Source organism: Patella vulgata, chromosome 6 (assembly GCF_932274485.2).
Source record: "Patella vulgata chromosome 6, xgPatVulg1.2, whole genome shotgun sequence".
Classification (NCBI taxonomy): Eukaryota; Metazoa; Mollusca; class Gastropoda; family Patellidae; genus Patella; species Patella vulgata.
This window is the reverse complement of record NC_065884.2, coordinates 47038218-47057719: the sequence shown is the minus strand read 5'-3', so window position 1 is coordinate 47057719 and position 19502 is coordinate 47038218. Positions and strand designations below refer to the sequence as shown.

The window sequence follows — 19502 nt, the reverse complement described above, 5'->3', positions numbered from 1 at the left end:
CTTTTGTAACAGAGTTGGATCAGCTGATATTCTAAATCTATTGTTTTTATTTTCAAATTAGACTACACTGAAAAAAGACTTGTGTTGAAACAACACAAACTTGTGTTGAAACAACACAAACTTGTGTTAAATGTTGAAACAACACAAGACTTGTGTTAAAATTTACCAAACAACACAAACTTGTGTTGAAACTTGTGTGAAAATCTACACAATACTTGTGTCGAAACTTGTGTTGAAATTTCTGAAACTTGTGTTGAAATTTCTGAAACTTGTGTTGAAATTTCTGAAACTTGTGTTGAAATTTCTGAAACTTGTGTGGTTTCATAAAAACTTGTGTATAACCACCAACAAAAACTTGTGTTTTATTTTCCCTCAATTTAGCAATCTTTCCCATGCAGCCCCCCACCCCTTTTGCTCTGTTTAACCTGTAAAGTTTGATAAATGAGGTAACAATAATTTTATTTGTTAAATTATCATTTATTCATAAAATGATAGGAAAAAGTAAATTAACACCACCAAATCAAAACTAAATAGACATCATTTGAAATGTTAACAGAAAAACAGAGATATAAATCTAATACTAATAAAAATTTTGTTATACTTTGCCCCCCCCCCCCACATCACAAAATACAAAATAGCTATTTAATTTTTTCTTTACCCGAAAACAAGAACTGAGAAAAGAAAGATCCCTACCCCATACCCCAAAAATATATAATTCAAATATATCTAAATTTAATAACATCCAAACCAAGCCCTAATTAGATTAATTATGCACTAAATTGAAATACTTTCAGAAACTGAAAAGTGCTACAAAGTCATATTACAAGTGATTTGTGAGGCATCTAGAAATAACTAGCATACACAGAAAACTAACAAAAGAAAAATGCACTATTTTGCAGGAGTAATAAAATGATGTAGAACCTTTTCCTCAAACAAAATGAATATTTTGTACATAAAAGGAGCAAAGCATCAAGATTACAGGATTGAAAAATAAAAAAATATCAGAGAAAATCGCAAACATTAAATAATATGTACAAAATATATATAAATAATCACAAGTCAAAAGCAAGGAGGAGCCACTGTGGTTCAGTCAGTGCATTGGCCGAGAAATTTCAACTGGATTTTCCGACATAGTTCCCACACGCCAGTAGTGTAGGACATGGCAAGGGATAATTGGGTATAAGCCCAGAATTGAAACTACCCCCACTGCGTTTACTTTAAAGAACCCTTGACAATTGAATTATCTGACTCAATGACAGACCCTTCTGATCCAATGTGCGTGTGTTAACCATTCGGCTCTCCTGGGTTCCCTTTAAACAACCCTTGACAGTTGAAATATTTGATATAAGAATAGGTTGTAGGGCAGAATCACCATAATAACACAGAAAAGTAGGATATTAAACCCTATTTCATTTCATAAGCAAGGGAAAGTCACCTTAATGTAGGTCAAGGTTTTTTGTAATTCTGGGTATATTTGATCTACATTTGGTTTCTAGACTATGCCTATTAAATACTTTATGATTTCCGACCAAATTCTAAGTGATTTATATGTCACTTTACATTCTATATTATACATAAATTTCTGTAGAGAATTAAAATCTAATTGTGTTTGGGATGAATATTTAACAGTAAAAACAAAAAAAAATATTCAAAAATTGGGTCAAATGCATTCTTTTCCAGAATTATAAAATAAATTGATGCTTGGGATCTCTTGTTGTTATCATACATCAAATAATCTTCCAGCCTAAAAAAAAGTAGGCAATAAGAATACTTTCTTACTATTTATGGTTCACAATGTTTAAATAAACAATTTATTTTGCCACATCGAGACTGAGTCTCTATTTTGTTTCATCTTTGGGTAACACTTATTGTGTCTTGTCCAGTAACAGACCCAGGCAGATTATTATATTTTATTTCCATCGACAACAAATTGGATATTACCTATTAAAATCTATTTGAAAAGTAAAATATTGTCCATTTTTATACTGCTATTTACTGTAAAAATACACAAAGGGTCTATCACAACTTGAAGAAAATCAATGGATGTGATTGTCAAAAATCAAGAATGCCAAGACTTGAATAGGAGAGTCCTAGGCATTGCCCCAAGAAGAATAACTAGATTACCAATCAAGTGTATAGAACTAGTTGATGATTAAAAATACAAATATGTATGTTACTTACATTTTACCTGATTATCAAGCTCTGTGAGAAAAAGTTTCCATAATATGAATAGCCATTTCCAACTGTCTTGATCTTTCTGATGTAGTTAACTGAGAAAAAAAACATACTATGTTTTAGTTGACTTAAATCGATTCAATATTTAAATAGACGAAAGTTTTAATTTAATTAAATTGTATTGTAATGTGTTGGTTTGCTTTGTCACAGATGAGACAAAATGAAAAAAATGAAATGAAATGGGGTTTGGCGTCCTACTGTTCAGCTTCGACTGGGCTAATGAGGTTGGGCATATGCCATACAGTGTGCCACGAGAGAAATTTTGCCGGGTACCGTGACCCTAAGGCCTACTCTTGTATCAAATTCTAACTGCCAGGGGCTCTTTTACATGCACACCAATGTGTACACGGGACCACGTTTTTTTGTTCAATCTGAACGACTAGACAGCTGTCCTTGTAAGGCCCCCGTACTGCATCGTCTTACTGCAAACCCGCGACCTTAAAATATGCAAACCAGTGTCTAACCCACTTGGTCACCATGGGTCCCCACAGAACGACTAGACAGCTGTCCTTGTAAGGCCCCCCGTACTGCATCGTCTTACTGTAAACCCGCCACCTTAAAATATGCAAACCAGTGTCTAACCCACTTGGTCACCATGGGTCCCCACAGATGAGATAGTCATATCTACATGTATCTGGACATAAGTAAGATTCTGTCTGTGCACATACATGTACGTGTGCAGTTTTACTATACTAAACTGAATTTTAAATTTCAAAATATTAAAATGAAATCGAGGTTTATGTCACATCAGCTCCAACCGGGCTATATTGTGCCAAACACATTATGGTGAGATTCTAAAATACCACAACAACAATATTTTCTATTAGAATTGAACACTCACCCTCCAAAAACACCTATGAGAAATCATAGGTGCTCAAATCACCATTTCTTCAGCTCTTTCTTTTCCCATATTTGGGTTTTTTGACTTATTTTATTATATGATCTTTGATTTGCTATGGCATCTAATATGGAAACTGAAAAATATGAATATGTGACATGTAATTAACTGTTTAAGATACCTTACCATATACAAACTGTGTGATATCTAAAACCATTTTAATCCCGAAGATCTTACCTAAACCGTGAAAATCTGTTTTAATAACCCTTGTTTGTCATGTGACTGGAGAGTCACAGTAATTAAAAGAGAGCCATGTGGCTTAGTGTGTAAGGCACTGGTCTGCCTATTGGCTATATATATGCACTAGTCTGCCTAATGGCTATATATATATGCACTGGTCTGCTTAATGGCTATATATATGTACTGGTCCGCCTAATGGCTATATATATGCACTGGTCTGCCTAATGGCTATATATATATATATGCACTGGTCTGCCTAGTGGCTATATATATATATATATGCACTGGTCTGCCTAATGGCCTATATATATGCACTGGTCTGCCTAATGGCCGATATAATATATGCACTGGTCTGCCTAATGGCTATATATATATATATATATGCACTGGTCTGTCTAATGGCAATATATGCACTGGTCTGTCTAATGGCAATATATGCACTGGTCCGCCTAATGGCTATATATATGCACTGGTCTGCCTAATGGCTATATACATATATGCACTGGTCTGCCTACTATATATGCACTGTTTTATATTAACAAATATTAGGCAGACCACTAAAAATGTATATTTTTGAGGATTTTTTTTTAACTTTCAGATATCAATTAGACAGTCCCAAAGGTGTCATTTTTAAAATTTTCATCTCCAAAAAGAAATAAGTATGGATTTTCACAAATGTCTACCTAATGCCCAAAATATAATACGGTCTGCCTAATGCCCAAAATCATATATATATATAGAAAACAATAAAGGTTAAAAATGCCTAAAGAAAGTATACTATTGTTTAATTGTCTACATGTTTCGCCTGAGCTTGTCAAGACATACAAATCTGACAAGCTCAGGCGAAACATGTAGACAATTAAACAATAGTATACTTTCTAACTTCATACATACGGTTTAACTTCATATATATATATATATATATATATATATATATATATATCGTATTTGCAATATTTTGTTTACATTATTAATATCTGAAGACAGCCATAGAAGGCAGACAGCTAGCTTATATGATTTAATGTATGCGTCCGAAGAAGTAAAGTGTCGAATTTTTTACCTGGACGTATTTTTTTTTATGTATGCATTAATCTACTGTAAACATAGAAGTATGTGTATACTTGTACATATTAAAGTAAATAAAGTACCAGCACTTCTTTGTTTACGGTAGATAAATGCATAAGTAAATAAAAAATATATATTATATAGTTCAGAAAAGGGATTGTTGAAAGTTATGCAATATGCTTTTCATATATCGGTGATTTATGCCGCGCAACACGTGAATTCTGTTTATACTATTTACGTCACTTGGAATCACATGAGAGTGCTTTGCGCATGCTCTGGTCATAGCTTTGCTTGCTCTCGAAGAGAGCGGTCACGACAATAAATTGTCTGTTATATACTTTGTAGTTTCACAACAATTTGTGAACTATTTACGTGTACTGACAAATAATTTTGTTGGTAAACTGTATCAGAATATTAACAGTTGTTATCGTGTATTTTAAATCCACATGAAGATATTATTTACGATACTCAACTAAACTATGACCGATTTGACTCAACGCGTTGTCACTAATAAACCTGAGAAAAGGGGTAAAACCCCCAGCAATGGTAAACAAGTGGGAAAAGGTTCCAAGAAATCTTGCAAAAAGTTGCAAACGGCTACGAATGATTTACCCATAGCGGGGACGTCGACAGAAAAAGAGTCTGCTCCGGGTCCAAAAGTAGGTTCTGATTTAGTGAACGACGTCAGCGCCTCTATAGTAAACATTGACGGCCATGTGTCTTCAAAACGGAATGAAACTAATGTGACTGATAATATTTATCAAAATATGTTTGTGGAAATGACTGAGATGATTTCAAATCAAAACAATCTGTTTACTCAACTTATCAAGTCCAGGAACCAAAGTCAAAGTGGGCTTATTGAGGATTTGGAGTCGCCACCTGTATCGCCTTCAATCTCTGATCAAAATCAGGACACTGTCGACGAAGTTGATATTTGCACACAAATTGATAACGTTCTCATGGACACTGCTCCGGAGGCTGGGACAACGGATGTCTTGTTACAGGATATACAACAGTTATATGCCGATGGTTCGGATTGTGGACCCGATATCAATCAGAAGGTAGCAGATTTAATCAATAATCTGTTGTGTCGAAAAATTCCAGATTCTAAATTAAATAAAACTGGAGAAGAATATAAAAGACCTCAAGAATTGTATGATGATGGTTACGCCTCGGGTTAATGCCGAAATTTGGGCAGAAGTTCAACCGAATCACCGTTCTTCTGATATAAAGTTTCAGAAAATTCAAGATCGATTAACTAAGGGACTGGTACCTTTAACGACACTTGTTAACGACTTGAATATCATGAGAAAATCACCTAATCTTCAGTTTGATTCTGAGGAAATGGGAAAAATGATTCGGAAGTTGTGTGATAGTCTGGCTTTTTTAGCAGCAGCCCATTTTGAAATTTCAATGAAGAGACGTGAAAATTTAAAATCAAGTAACCTCAACAACAAAATCATGTCTAGACTTTGTTCGGTCTCTAACAGAGTCACTCAGAATCTTTTTGGAGATGATCTTCCGAAGTCGATCAAGGATATCAGTGAAGTCAGTCGTGTTGGCCAAAATGTTCAACCACGAAGATTACCATTTAATGCTAGACGTCCTTTTCCTTATCAAAGATCTTATAATAGTCAACAGATTAATTATAAGAATTCTTATAAGAATCCTGCTAGTACTGGAACCAGTCACAGATATGGCTCAAGTGGTCAGATGTCAAAAAACTTCTATCCAGGGAGGGGACGAAGTCGGAAGAAACCAAACTAACACAGGAATCGGTTAGTAAAATTTCTAATAAATTTAATATCATTGACATAGATTATCTCAAAGATTTAGCCTCAAAATTTAAGGGAGGTAATTTGGCTACGAAACTTCCATTTCGGAAGTCATTAACTACAGATGAATTTATTTTGGCAGTTATTCAAGGTTATTCTTTAGAATTTGATCAAGCCCCTAGTCAATATTGTATACCTAAACCATATGTTGTTTCTTTGCAGGAAGAGCAGAATGTTTCTCAAGCAGTTGAAAAACTAGAAAATAAAGGTATTATATCTGCTTGTTTACATGAACCTGATGAGTTCATTTCTAATATTTTTGTTACACCTAAAAAGGATGGATCATTCAGATTGATATTAAATTTGAAGCAATTTAATAAAGAGATCACCTATCACCATTTTAAAATGGAGTCCCTAGAAAATGCAATCAATTTGATGTTGCCTAATTGTTATATGGCAAGCATTGATATTACAGATGCTTATTATTCTATAAATATTAATCCTTTACACCGAAAGTATTTACGTTTTATCTGGCAAAATCGTTTATACGAATTTAACGCTTTGCCACAGGGTTTAACGTCTTCTCCACGAATTTTCACTAAAATCACTAAGCCATTATTTGCATCTTTACGACTAAAAGGTCATCATAATTGTTCATACATTGATGATTCTTTTCTTATGGGTGATACCTATGAAAGTTGTTATGCAAATATTCTGGATACTGTAGATTATGCGATTAAAGCAGGTTTCATAGTACATCCAAACAAATCTGTTTTGCAACCAAAACAATCCATCATTTATCTGGGTTTTGTTTTAAACTCTGTATCTATGACAGTATCTATATCGAGTTATAAAGCCAATAAAATTGAATTGGCTTGTTTTAAATTATTACAATTAGCTAAACCTAGTATCCGACAAGTAGCTGAAGTTGTTGGTATGATGGTAGCTTCTTTTCCTGGTAATGCTTTAGGACCATTATATTATAGACTTCTTGATAATTTAAAAAATCAATGTCTAAAAACTTGTAAAGGAGATTTCGATTTCACAATGGTTATCTCTGATTTATGTAAACAAGATTTAAATTGGTGGATACATAATATTGGACAGGCCTCCAAGTCGATCATGCATGTAGACCCCATTCGTACTTATACTTCGGATGCAAGTAAAAAAGGGTGGGGGGGGCACATTTGACACAGCTTGTACATCGGGTATATGGAGCAGTATTGAACATGAGCTCCATATAAATACATTGGAGTTACTAGCTGCACTCTATACTATTCAGTCTTTTTCATCAGATTTATCAGATTGTCATGTGCACATTTTGGTTGACAATACTACAGCTGTGGCTTATATTAACAACATGGGAGGCACATCTATATCTTGTAATGCAGTTGCAAGGCGCATATGGATGTGGTGTTTGAAACGAAATATTTGGTTGTCTGCTGCTTTCTTACCTGGTAAAGAAAATGTTCAGGCAGATCGACTAAGTCGACTTAACCATGATAATGTAGAATGGAAACTAAATAGCAATATATTTCTACAACTTTCAGATATGTGGGGTATACCAGATATTGATTTATTTGCTTCCAGACTGAATAATCAAACCCCTGTTTATGTTTCCTGGAATCCTGATCCATCGGCTATTGCTGTCGATGCTTTTCACATTAAATGGCATCATAACCTCAATTATGCCTTTCCTCCCTTTGTTTTGATAGGTAGAGTCTTGCAAAAGGTTCAGTTGGATAAAGTAAACATGTTAATTATAGTTCTTTTTTGGACTACTCAATCCTGGTTTACATCCTTAATGCATATGCTAATTGACTGTCCTTTTTTTTTAATTTCTAGAGAAAGAACAACTTTGACTCATCCAACCAAAAGTTTTATGGTTCATCTACCCAAACTCAGACTGCTGGCATGTTTGATTTCAGGCAAGCAACACGAAAGCGAGAATTTTTGGATGAGGTTAACAACGTCTTGTTGCACTCATTGCGACCACAAACTATTAAACAATATGATGTATACCTCAAGAAGTGGTTCACTTTTACAAATCAAAGGAGTGTCAATTCATTTTCACCCTCTGTGGGAAATGTGTTAGAATTTCTATATCAATTATTCGATTCAGGATATTCTTATAGTGCCTTGAACTCGATCAACATTATCCAGTTTCATCACATTTGACAACCAACCGTTGGGATGTAATCCATGTATTGTGCGGTTTCTTAGAGGATGTTTTAATCTTCGACCATCCCTTCCTAGAACTAATGTGACTTGGGATGTGGACAGAGTATTAAGTTATTTGAAGAATTTGTATCCGCTTTGTGACTTAACTCTTAAAGATTTGACATTGAAATGTGTATCGCTATTAGCGATTGTTAGTGGTCAGCGTATGCAATCTTTATTTTACATTGATGTGCGTAATATTGAAATATTGTTTGATAGGTTAAAAATACGTTTTGGAGATCTATTTAAAACTAGTAGACCAAACTTTCATCAGAAGGAACTGTGTTTTGAATCATACACAGATAAACGATTATGCATTGTGACTACCTTTCAGGAATATATTAAGAGAACTGAAACACTGAGATCATCTGGGACTCAATTGTTCATTAGTTACACGAAGCCTTATTCATCGGTGACACGTTCAACCATCGCTAGATGGGTCAAAGTGGTACTTTTTAATTCAGGCATTGACATGTGTTTATTTACACCACATAGTGTTCGTGGTGCATCTACCTCAGCTGCTCATCGGAAAAGAGTTCCATTGGCCACAATTTTGGAGACTGCTGGATGGAGTAACAGTAAAACTTTTGCTAGGTTTTACAATAAACCTATTGAGGATAACAGTGTGTATTCTAATCTTATATTGGACAGCTCAAAATAGGGCAGTGTTTTATTTGTGATAGTTCAAGTGGTAAACTATGGCAAACTGTTACTAGTATAACTATTGTGAAGGTGACAAACTTCATAGATTGAAAACATTTTAGATTAACTCTTCATGTACAAGTCAAATGGACTTTAAACATGTTCCAAAAGGTTTAAGGAAATATTATAAAACAACAGGATTATGCTAAAGGTTGATAACATGACTGTAATGAGAATCATAAACACTGAGTTGATGATATTTTTTCTAGTAGTTTAAATATGTAAGTGCTAGTAATAAAAGTTGGAAAATTGAATTAGTGATCTTTTCTTACTTATATATATTTTTGCATCGGATGACTACTGGCTTTGAAATCTCATGTGATTCCAAGTGACGTAAATAGTATAAACATAATTTAAAAATTAAATGAGCTTACCTGTAAGTGAAATTTGATTGTAATTCTGTTTTACTATTTATGGAACGGAGGGATCACATGCCCACCCTGAATTTTGTGTTTGTGTTTTGAGATATCTTGTTGCCCACCCAGGACTTGGAAATTTCCATTATTCATCCTCCTTTGAAGTATGACCAGAGCATGCGCAAAGCACTCTCATGTGATCCCTCCTTTCCATAAATAGTAAAACAGAATTACAATCAAATTTCACTTACAGGTAAGCTCATTTAATTTTTAAATTCATATTTCATTTATTCACACAATGTGACCCTCTTATGATCTAGTTTTATGAATTCTCCCGTAGCAGCTGGCGTCTCAATCAAATCCCACACAAGTGTTTATTGATTATGAAAGCTATATAGAATATAAAATTGAAACGGAGAAAGAACGGAATATACACATTCTAGGTCGTCACGGTTCTTTATAATGTGTATGCTATAATACTTAAATAGACTACCGCCATTTCAGTCTACCAGTTTGTGCAGTCCTTATTCACGTAAGTCAAAAGTAGTAATATTATTATTAATTATATAAAAAAAAACAACCACATCCAGTCTATGCACGGAGTACTATAATATGGTTATCTACAATCCTTTGCATTAAAAAATCTTTCTTAAATAACAATTAGTATGATTAAAGGCTGGTTAACAAATTATGCTAGTGGATAATTTATCGCGTGTATCGTAATCTTGAGATTGAATCGACACGTTTTGGTGGTTGAAATAAAGAATAAAATTTTCTGTTTCGGCCCGGTTGAGTCAGACATCTTAAGGAAGTCCCCCCCCCCCTAACTTTCGAGCAATCTGACTTTTCGGGCAGACGGGTAAAGTGAATACAAAAAATATTATTTCATCAAGTTTAAATTGAATTCCACGAATTTGTAATGAATTTACTATGGATTAAAGCATTTTGTTTGGAGCCACTCTAGTTTGTGCGACATTTGTGCGATATTGCGAATGCAGCTGCAACAGCCTGATTGGATGCTTGGAATTCAGCATAGAGTGGGATTTCGGTTGCAACCCGATTGGTATTTTAAAGTTGCTAAATTCACGGGCTAGAATAGCAGAAAAACGCATTTGCGGTTGTTAAATTTTCAAAATTTTCTCGGGGAGCGCAAGTCCCCCATACCCCGCGACGTTTGATTGGGATTTGGGATTCGGGTAAGTCACCTAAGGGAGGTTGAATTACATGGAAATTGCTATATTCAGGGCCTGGAATAGCAGGAAAACGCTTTTGCGGCAGTTGAATTTTCAGACATTCAACGAGCTCGTGCGTCTATGCATTATGTATAAATTTATCTGATATTTCTAGATTTATCTTGATAAGAGGACAGCGGTCGTGAAAAACCCTTAATAAAAGCTTAAATGCTTAAATAATGAATTTATTTATCGTTGATGTTATACATACGTATACAATTTCACTCACCGTCTTCTTTATATTATATATTATTATTGGCATACTTATTCAACAAGGATGTTACTCAAATATTTATTTTACTTTACGCATGTGGCGGCGTTAAGGGGCATAAAAGGTCTGACTATTCATTTTATTCGTGCAAACAAGTGAAGTGTTACAATAGTTACACTATCACGATTCGCGCCAGCAAAACGCCAAATTTACTTCTTTGGAGGGGTGGGGGCGGGGGGGGGGGGTCCTATACGTTGTCTGTAACCCGAAATTTTTTCGGTCCTTTCAGGTTCTGTTCCCTAACATTCATCGAGCCCGTACACCAATTCTATCAGTCTTATCATATATTGAGGTCAGTCGTAACAATCGTGTTGATCGTATCGAAACGTATCCGAACGTATCTGTACGTACCCAGATCGTGGACACAATAGCTAAGTTATCCATCCAAACCATAATTAACCGGAGGAACAATTTTACCGCACCTTATAGACTATACAAATTGCCAATATATTGCAGTTAAAACACCTGTTTAAATTAATAAACATAAATATCTTTTCAATACTATAGATTTCAAACATTAATTGAACGACGTGTTTAATTATGCATGTGTTCATGTTTACAGCCTGATTAGCTGACTGATGTTTTAGAAAAGGGCATTTCGATGTTGTCAATGGATAAAATCCCTGTTATTAATCGATTAAGTCGAGTTTTTGATTCAGTTTCACATTCATCCTGTTTCTGATGTCAGATTCATTTTCCATTTTTAATAATAAACAGGGTCGAGTATAGTAAGATATAGGAGAAATTCAATGTGTGTTTTTGAACAATGTCGCCAAATAGACACAACACATAACTTTGAGGAATACCAATTGCAGCCAGTCCATAACATTTCCCTATGCAAACCAAGTGGTTATGAATGGATTGGTATAATGGTGTTAAAGTCACCACTTGTCTAAATAGTCCAATATTGTCTAAATTTGGCTTTCACAATTACCTGGCATGAACGAAACAGACAGCCCAATGATTACTATTGTTTAATCGGTAATAAGAGATGTGAAATCAATGTATATTTTAACCATAACTTAAGTTGGAAATAATCGACAAAGCCTTAAACCTTTCTCTGGCATGTTGGGGGCTTTAACGATTTAATGTATTTGCTCTGCATCATATCTATGGAAGGGGATCGACGCCACTTTAAATGACATGTAAACACGAGTAGAAGTTACTATGTCAGCATATGAAAGTGTTGTTTTGATGATTTTTCCATGTTCGATTTTACAAAATAGAAAAGTATTGTCCACTAACGAAAAAACACATGTACAAATGCGCCTTGTAACGTTTGTATTTTCTACATCTGATCTTTCAACTGTTGTAATTTCTACTAGTGCATAATCGACATATGTAACTTCGACATCGGTATTTTCTTCCAATGTAATTTCTCCACATGTCACATCCATCAAGGCGTGGTTCCGATTTTAGCCGAAGCTTGCGTCATAAAAACAAAACCTCCCTTCAAGTAGTCTCGGTCATTCAGACAATATGGCTCCTCCGCGATAGCTCCCTCGACTAACGGGCTTGGATGACCGAGGCTACCCTTCGAGGAAAGTCATTCCTACTACCAGAAAGTTGCATGGGGAGCATCAATAATTTTTAACGGAAGTTAACACTAACATATTGTTTTATGCTAAATTTTAATACAACTTTTAATAGTTTGCTTTCTTTGTTATTTTTATGTGTCTTGAATTCACCATTTCTGGTGTTCATGTCGTTAACATAATTTTGAATGCATAGTTATAGTTTCGAATAAAGAACCGCCCCTGTCGGCCCTGTCGTCTGCTCCACATTGGTGACATCGTTCAATCGTAGCCATGGACAATAATAATCAGGTATATTTATGTTTGAATATCTTCCACAAAAAACTTGTTCTTAGAGCACATAAGCGTACAAATATACTACATAAGTGACACAGGTCTTTCTTCTTTTTTTGGTTGTCAGATGGTAGCACTATCTACACTACAGTTCTACACTCGTTCAGTCGTTGAGTCGTTATAGTTTCACGCGTAGACGCCGTAGATACCACATGGTCAATGAAATGGGGTTTAACGTCCTATTTTGATGTATTTTTTGTATTGGCTAATGAAGACTGGCATATACCATGCAGGGTGCAATGAGGGAAATTTTGTCAGGACAGGAATTTGATACCCTTTTTTTTTAGACCAATGTAATACATGTTATGTTCAAAACAACCCCCATCTAATAGAAACTCGAAAATATTGTTTGTTTACTATAATCTTATAATAAAGCTAAACTACACTCAATCACATAAGAGCTTATCTACCTTGCATTGGCCTTGATTCATTATAATATAATATGCAGGCCCGTAGCCAGACTGTAATCAACGGCGCAATTTCAGGGGGGCATCAGGCCATGATCAAGGTAACCTTCACCCCTACCCCTTTCTAAATCTATGCATATTTGATGAATAATGGACATCCAGATCAGATGATCATTCATGATATTTAGTTAGAGCTATTTATTTATCATTCTTATTTATTATATGGGGAGCAGCAGTGGCTCAGTGACTACGGAGCTTGCTTACTAACCAGGTCCAGGTTGTTGATTCGATTCCCGGTCATAAAAACTCATGACGGATTCCCCTTCCTTGTCAGTCACAGTGGTGCAGACTCGAGCTGAGGGGCTGGCAAAGAATAGCACCTAGTCGTTTGGATGGGACGAAAAACCGAGGTCCAGTGTGCTGCATCAGGACAGGGCGCATGCTAAAAATCCCAGACAGTTGGAAATTCTTAGAGATACTGATAGTACTAGTAGTAGTAGGCCTAGTGATTCATTTCATAGACATAGTCTAGCTAGGGCTAGGCGTGTTATTGATGGATGTCCTGACAAAATTTCCCTCATTGCACCCTGCATGGTATATGCCAGTCTTCATTAGCCAATACAAAAAATACATCAAAATAGGACGTTAAACCCCATTTCATTGACCATGTGGTATCTACGGCGTCTACGCGTGAAACTATAACGACTCAACGACTGAACGAGTGTAGAACTGTAGTGTAGATAGTGCTACCATCTGACAACCAAAAAAAGAAGAAAGACCTGTGTCACTTATGTAGTATATTTGTACGCTTATGTGCTCTAAGAACAAGTTTTTTGTGGAAGATATTCAAACATAAATATACCTGATTATTATTGTCCATGGCTACGATTGAACGATGTCACCAATGTGGAGCAGACGACAGGGCCGACAGGGGCGGTTCTTTATTCGAAACTATAACTATGCATTCAAAATTATGTTAACGACATGAACACCAGAAATGGTGAATTCAAGACACATAAAAATAACAAAGAAAGCAAACTATTAAAAGTTGTATTAAAATTTAGCATAAAACAATATGTTAGTGTTAACTTCCGTTAAAAATTATTGATGCTCCCCATGCAACTTTCTGGTAGTAGGAATGACTTTCCTCGAAGGGTAGCCTCGGTCATCCAAGCCCGTTAGCTGAGGGAGCTATCGCGGAGGAGCCATATTGTCTGGATGACCGAGACTACTTGAAGGGAGGTTTTGTTTTTATGACGCAAGCTTCGGCTAAAATCGGAACCACGCCTTGATGGATGTGACATGTGGAGAAATTACATTGGAGGAAAATACCGATGTCGAAGTTACATATGTCGATTATCCACTAGTAGAAATTTCAACAGTTGAAAGATCAGATGTAGAAAATACAAACGTTCCAAGGCGCATTTGTACATGTGTTTTTTTCGTTAGTGGACAATACTTTTCTATTTTGTAAAATCGAACATGGAAAAATCATCAAAACAACACTTTCATATGCTGACATAGTAACTTCTACTCGTGTTTACATGTCTTTTAATGTGGCGTCGATCCCCTTCCATACATATCAGTCAAATACATTAACATCGTCCAAAGATTGACTTTGAAATGTCAGATGTATATAACTGGGGAATCTTGGATGTCGAACCAAATATGTCACCCACTGATAAAGTCTAACAAGGACAGTTCTTATATTGATTACACTGACATTTACCTTAAAATGTCCGGAAAAAATTGGCGAGTGTTTCATTAGAAAAGGGGTCTGTTTAGTATTAAGCATGTCAAAATACACCATGCTCCCATATATCGCAGGAGACAATTCGGTGTATAAGTTATTTCTTGTTCGAGGGCATGATGAATCTAACACAGTCCTTAATGATTTATTGTCCAAAAAACATCTACTTTATACTGAGGATTAGGCATTATAAGTTCTGATTTCTGGTAATAATGGCCGTATACATGTTAGTACTTCTTGTCATGCACATCTAAATAATAGATGCACTGTTAAAAATACTAAAGTAATTTACACCAAATAGTTGCCACCTAAATAGGGGTAACTCCTAGCCTTTAGTGGTGTAAACTGATAACACCCAACTAGTGCAGAACATTACACCAATTCAGGTGGAAACTAATTGCCACGTCCAGTAGTGTAACCTGCCTGATACACCCTAGACAGTGTAATGTTACACTTAAATAGTTTACAGCCGTGGGTGTACATTATGCATTACCCCTCAAGGATGTTTTCTAAATTACACTTTCATTTTAATCATTACACCAACGCGGGTGTAATTTGTTTTGTTGGATATTTATTTCAAGCCGACGACTTCTAATTTCAGAAGAAAACTTGAAATTTGCCATAGGTCTCTATGATAATTAGTATAGGACGTTTAACCCTAACCTAGATTACATAATAGACCGTCGGCTACTTCGCTTCATTTTACAGCGACATTAAATGACAAATATCCATTAGACTGATTCAAATTCAACTGCTGTATCAATTTACAATGAATATAAATCACGAGGAAAAACCAATACACATATCCTTACAACTTAGCTGAATAATGTGGTTTATTCATTTATGCACCTCACCTGAATTAAGAATAATTAATCAAAATATAGTACTTGGTAATATGTTGGAGCATTTACACGTCTTTAAATGTATACAAGCTAAAATAATTTAAACTTGAGGCGTTATGAAATATTATTAAGATTATTATACATGATACAAAGACACTCAAATTGGAGTACACAAACACTTGTGTAACGCAAGATACGGTGTAAAATTAACACACTTTATTCGGAGCAATGTTGCCCTAATAATAATTGCACCTGTTGGTGTAAATGCAATAAAACGCTTGTAGAGGCGTAGCTCATCCAAGACACCCTTTAGCGGCTACAATTACACTCATCTTGGTGTTCCGTATTCATAAATATCGATTGCACTTTTGCATAGGATTTATTCCCCAATAATAGTTACACTCTTTGGTGTAAATGAAATATAACACTGGTGGTGGTGTAGCTTATCCAAAACAGCCCACAATTATACCTCTTCAGGTGTTCAGTAGTAATGAAGATCGGTTACACTTATTATGTGTAGCTCTTTTAGTCGGTTTCCCTTGTAAAAGTGTTACATTTTAAAAACGCTAGCTGTGATGTAAAGTTTACACTTAATTAACACTGCTTATAGTTTTTAATTACACTCATTTTTAACAGTGTACATCTAATTATCTGTCTAATTTTTGTACGGATTGTTTGACACGAGATACTGTAAGTTTTATATTTGTCATGTGTAATAACTTATATGGAAGGATAATCATTACATTATCATGATCATTGATTATTTTAACATTTGAAGGATTGTTAAGTCTGGGTAGATATTAATTCTAGATATTACAGAACAGAAATGCAACTGATAATAGATTACACATTACATGGTTTACTTTCAATACATGAATTTTTTTGAAGTCTACTTAAAATGTGTTTCAATATTAACACGGTGATTTGACCTCATATATTGGCCCTTTTGCACCGTTGGTCGGGTCAACATTCAATTACAAATAAACTCAGATAAACTTTATTTTAAGCTGTGTGACGAAAATAACAATATACACTTCTCTTGATACACCTTGTCCGAGTTGAAAAAAAACTACTACGGGTTAACTCCAAACAATCTTCCATTTTCTAAGAGGAAATGGTATGGCGGGGGGGGGGGGGTAGCGCGTGGGCGTTGAATCAGTTGAAGTGATGCATAAGCAACAAACACCACAAAGAAAGTTTTGATTAACAGTTTTAGACTACCTGCAAAATTATGATTTGTACTCCATAGTGTCTGTTGTGTAAATGGTTAATTATTTAATTGGAAATTAAAAAATCTAAGTGGTATTGCAAATTATTATCATACAAATATGTTTACTCTTTAGGATGTCCAAGTATTATATGTTTCTACATTAAATATTTATACTTACTTAAAGATTCATTATGTAAGATTTAGATAAAGAGTTGACCATTCTTGCTATAACAGCTCAAAAATAGATAATGTAAAATGAAAATATTGAATATTTCATTCAAATTACTCCATTTTGAGCCAAGTTTACTGTTTGTAGTTTTGACAAGATGTGTGCATTGTGTAACCAGGGCACTGGTATATTCGAGCTTTAGCCTTATTTCCCCATTTTTAAATTAAATTTTTAAATGGCGAACCGTTCCAATCTAGTTAGAATCTCCAGTATTCGATGTCATCGAGAGTTGATTATGGACTTGTTTTGTTAATAAATGTCTAATTAATAGGTTATATAACACCTGTTTAACTACTTTCATGAAAACAATCTCTTGTACAAATACCAATCAGGGTTTCGACCGAACTACTCTACTGTTCTTCAACTTTTAGAAGTGTATCATGATATCTCATCTGCAATAGATAAGCAACTATATTCCTGCTATGTTTTTTGCGATATATCTAAAGCGTTTGACCGCGTATTTTTACATGGTTTGATACACAAATTAAGTCAACATGGGGTTTCAGGCATGCTAATTACGTGGTTGTCTAGTTAATGTCCAAGACCGGACTCAACGAGTATTCGTAAATGGCTCTGTGTCATTAGAAGTTACTTTTCAATCAGGAGTTCCCAAGGGATGAGTTTTGGGCCCCTTTTTGTTTTAGACTTACATCAATGATGGCTAGATTATTTGCAGACGATACGGCATTTGGGTGTAACAAACAGTCAGTTGCAGAGATAGAACAGTCCCTAAACTACGATCTGACAAGTCTCAATATTTGGGCGAATAATTGGCTTATAAACTTTAATCCAAACAAAACAAAAACTATTTTATTTAGTTCTAAAAAAACAGAAAATTATCCGAATCTGATATTCGATAATCAATCACTTGAATGAAGTGGTTAAATGTCACAAACACTTGGGCATTACCCTTTCAAATGGACCATCCATATAGAAACTATTATCTCGTCCACCTCAAAATTATTAAATATTTTGCGTAAACTAAAATTCACCTTTAATAGACAAACTCTAAATAACGTATATTTGATATCCATAAGGCCAAAATTGGAATACCGAAAAACTTGAAAAGGTACAGCTAGAAGCTGCCAGGATTGTCACTGGACTAACTAAAACTTGTTCTCGTGAAGCGCTTTATTTTGAAACCGGGTGGAATAAATTGTCAGACAGACGTACACAAAAGCGACTAAATACATTTTTTCAAATTAAAAATCAGAGAAACCCCGCATATTTATATTATCAAATATAAAATATTATCAACAAACACCACAACAATACAATTTAAGAAACATATATAGAAATCCTTATTGTAGAACAACATTACACCAAACTTCGTACTTCCCCAAAACAATTCGAAATTGGGAATTATTAGAGGACCCCATAAAGCAATCAACCAACATTAAATCCGTCAAATATCTATACGAACAAAAATTACGTTCCTTAATACATAAAGCGCCAATCTACTACTGTAAAGGTAATAGACATGAAAATATTATTCACACTAGAATACGGCATGGGTGTAATTCGTTGCAAAATGATTTGTATGAAATAAACGTTGTAAATGATCCCACATGTTCTTGTGGCAATTTTATAGAAAATGCTGATCACTATTTTCTGCAATGTCACTTATATGATGTAATCTTGCTGAGCTATTAAATACATTGTCAAATTATTCTGTGATAAATATAGATATCCTATTAGGCGGCAATTCAGAATTGTCAATTGAGATGAATACAAACCTTTTCCTTGAGTTCACAAATATATCAAACTTTCAAAACGATTTAAATAAAAGTTAATGATATTAGTTACATCTTAGTATATATTATTAGCAATGGCTTTTTTGGTGAATAACATCTTGTTTGTATTAAATTTTGTCTATTATTTGTATGTATAGAAAGGGCTTTTCTAAGTTTTTGAAACTTGTGCTCAATCCTTTTGATATTTGTCAATAAAATATGTGTAAAGTATATAACATTTCAAGCCAAAAGAAAGACCTCAATGGGCGGATTTAGCTCTTGCTTAATGTATGTTTAAGTTGTTCATATTAAAGAAATGTTTTAAAGAAGTTGAATGATATTGCAATATACGAAAGTTGAGCACAAAAGAAATGAATTAAAATAGATAGTAATAAAATATGATAACAGTAATAAAAATTCAGCTTATATATATTATTGATAAAATGTTCAATACATTACTTTAACATAACAATAAGTGCTGCACCGCAGGACGAGTTACCCAATTCCACCCAATACCATTCGTGTACCA

At 34.6% G+C, this 19502-nt stretch overlaps 1 protein-coding gene and 2 long non-coding RNA genes across 4 annotated transcripts in view; 2 read left to right on the top strand and 1 right to left on the bottom strand.

Moving 5' to 3' along the window:
- Positions 1 to 490: 490 nt before the first annotated feature.
- Positions 491 to 9600, bottom strand: LOC126823202 (uncharacterized). Its single transcript, XR_007681087.2, has 4 exons — positions 9450 to 9600; positions 3077 to 3209; positions 2182 to 2270; positions 491 to 1744 (listed from the first exon to the last, which is right to left on the bottom strand). It is a non-coding gene; the product is annotated as an uncharacterized LOC126823202 (long non-coding RNA).
- LOC126823203 (uncharacterized) lies at positions 5507 to 8115 on the top strand. The gene is made up of 3 exons (XR_007681088.2): positions 5507 to 6156; positions 6376 to 6421; positions 7999 to 8115. It is a non-coding gene; the product is annotated as an uncharacterized LOC126823203 (long non-coding RNA).
- LOC126823201 (alpha-1,6-mannosyl-glycoprotein 4-beta-N-acetylglucosaminyltransferase) overlaps positions 9575 to 19502 on the top strand; it is a 47513-nt gene continuing 37585 nt past the window's right edge. Inside the window, exon 1 of one of the 2 annotated variants that reach the window (XM_050551852.2) lies at positions 9575 to 9684. The gene's annotated coding sequence lies outside the window, so the exon portion shown is untranslated. Of the gene's footprint in view, positions 9685 to 9868; positions 9964 to 19502 lie in introns of those variants that run through there. The other variant, XM_050551855.2, reaches the window with a different exon arrangement.